Source organism: Ceratotherium simum, chromosome 15 (genome assembly GCF_057802395.1).
Source record: "Ceratotherium simum simum isolate JZ-2026a chromosome 15, ASM5780239v1, whole genome shotgun sequence".
Taxonomy (NCBI): Eukaryota; Metazoa; Chordata; class Mammalia; order Perissodactyla; family Rhinocerotidae; genus Ceratotherium; species Ceratotherium simum.
The window spans coordinates 21,936,562-21,938,793 of NC_141914.1; the positions used below are offsets into that span (position 1 = coordinate 21,936,562).

Consider the following 2,232-nt stretch of genomic DNA (forward strand, 5'->3'; position numbering starts at 1 on the left):
GAAAATAGCTGCTTAACTTAAACATGTGAAGCACTCCTTGGTCCAGGTTCCAGATTGGCCAGTTGGGTGACTGATGTTGCCACTAAGCCTAGATGCTTCCTTGGTTCAGGGTGGGTGGTGTCCCTGCTTGGTGGTGTGACACAGGTGGGGCACATTGACAGTCTAACCCCATTTGAATGCAATCTCAACATGGGAATGACAGCCTGCATTAAAATAAACACTTTATAAAATAAAAAAAAGTTCAATGGTGTGCCTTCTGAAATCATGCATACCACACTCTGCCGGAATCCTTGGGCCACATCTTACCTGGCAGACTTTGTCTCTCGCTGTCCCCAGCTGGTCCTATCTGTGCAGGGCAAAGCCCCTCTTTGCTGTTCTCCACTCCAGCCATATTCTCTGGGCTCCAATCCTCTAGTGATTCAAATCTGCTCTTCCTTCAGAATTCGTCTATTTCCTCTTTCAATTCTATCAGTTTTTGCAGCTCTGTTGTTTGGTGCAAACATATTTAGGATTGTTGTCTCTTTCTGGTGGATTGACTCTAATTATTATATAATGTCCTTTCTGTCTCTGGTAAGTTGCTTTGCTCTGACATCTACTTTACTTTATGTTATTAATACCACCATTCCTGCTTTCCTTTGATTAATATTTGCATGATATATCTTTTTCCATACTTCTACTTTCACCCTGCCTATATCATTGCATTTGAAGTGAGTCTCTTATAGATAGCATATAGTTGGGTCATGTTTTTAAATCCAATCTACCAATTTCTATCTTTTAATTGGTGTATTTAGACCATTTGCATTTAATGTAATTATTAATATGTTAGGGCCTAAGTCTTGCATTTAATTTTATTTATTTTAATTTTTTGTTAATGAAAATAAGCTTTATTACCTCAAGTAATAAAAACATACAAAGATGACAACAGCTTTAGTCATTTTTTTCCAGATATTTTGATCAACTCACAGTAAACACAGATGAAATGTATACAGTCTCAGAACAATATTGTTGTTTGGTTGGCTGCTCTGTCTTTTGTCTTTATAACTTGTGCATTTTTAAATTGACTTCAAAGCACTCATAGTCATGCAAATGCTTAAGCAAAAAAGAAGTTACGTTATGCAGAATCTATAACGTATGGCAAACAGGGACTGGCTACTAAGTAAAGTGTGCTGCCAGTAGTCATTAAAACCAAAATCCTTAGGGTTGTGTTGGCTTATGAAAAGGAACAAGGAACGATTTTGGTTACATAAGTATATTCAATGAAAAGACTATAATGAGAGACTGGTATCTTGGAGGCAGACTACAGTTTGCTATGATAGATAACTTTTAGGTACATCTTTTTAATCAATGCTTTAAAAAAAGAAACACCTGAATAGTTCCCAACTACTTAAAGTGCAAATCCTCATCAACTGCAAAATCTTTTCTGTAGGTTCAGAGCCTAGAGAATCAGGAGAGGGAAAAGGGGAGGAAAAAACTAAACGGTCGCCATTTTGAAAATGTGTTTCATCTAAACAGAGGATATGAATTATAACTTCTCATCTTGTAAAAAAGTGGAAAACCTTTCAAAACTAACAAGGTGGCTAGGATCTGGCATTCTGTTCTGTCTCAGCCAAGCTGTCCCTAACCAGTCCTCTAGCATGAACGATGCCTGGGTGTAGATGGGTCTGATCACTTTCAACCCTTCTATGATGGTCAGCAGCTCTGCATATTTGCTTTGAGGTACCTGGCTGTTCCCCGTTTCCTGGGCTTAGCCTAGGGATGGTGGCTGGTAGTCACTCAGCAGCAGGCAGGACTGTGAGGACATTGCTGTGAAGGTGAAAAGTGAGTGGATGCTTGCAGCCTTGTAGAGGGAGGCCACGGACATGTGTGCAGTCAAGTTTAGTTTGCACGACATGCCCCTCCCGCCATCAGTGGCAGACGGCACCTGGGTGTAGCCGGGGGCAGGCCCCTGAGTGGGGCAGTGGCAAGGCTGGGCCAACAGTCAGATGGCAGTGGTGGCTTAGCCCTGACCTCTGTATGCTGGTTTGTGTACCCATCTGTGTGTTCACCAAGCTCCTGAGCACTTTTTATTATTTCCATTTTATTTTTTGTTTTCTGTTTTCTCTGTTTTTCATTTCTGTTTTTTTTTAATTTATTGCCTTGCTATGGGTTACTTGAACACTTTTTAGAATTCCATTTTGATTATCTGTGGAATTTTTTTTTAAAGATTTTTAATTAATTTATTTATTTTTGTGA

The 2,232-nt window shown here is 39.6% G+C and overlaps 1 pseudogene; it reads right to left on the minus strand.

Annotated features, from left to right (window-relative positions):
• Positions 1 to 1,577: 1,577 nt before the first annotated feature.
• LOC147915132 (cyclin-dependent kinase 2-associated protein 1 pseudogene) lies at positions 1,578 to 1,891 on the minus strand (annotated as a pseudogene).
• Positions 1,892 to 2,232: the final 341 nt, after the last annotated feature.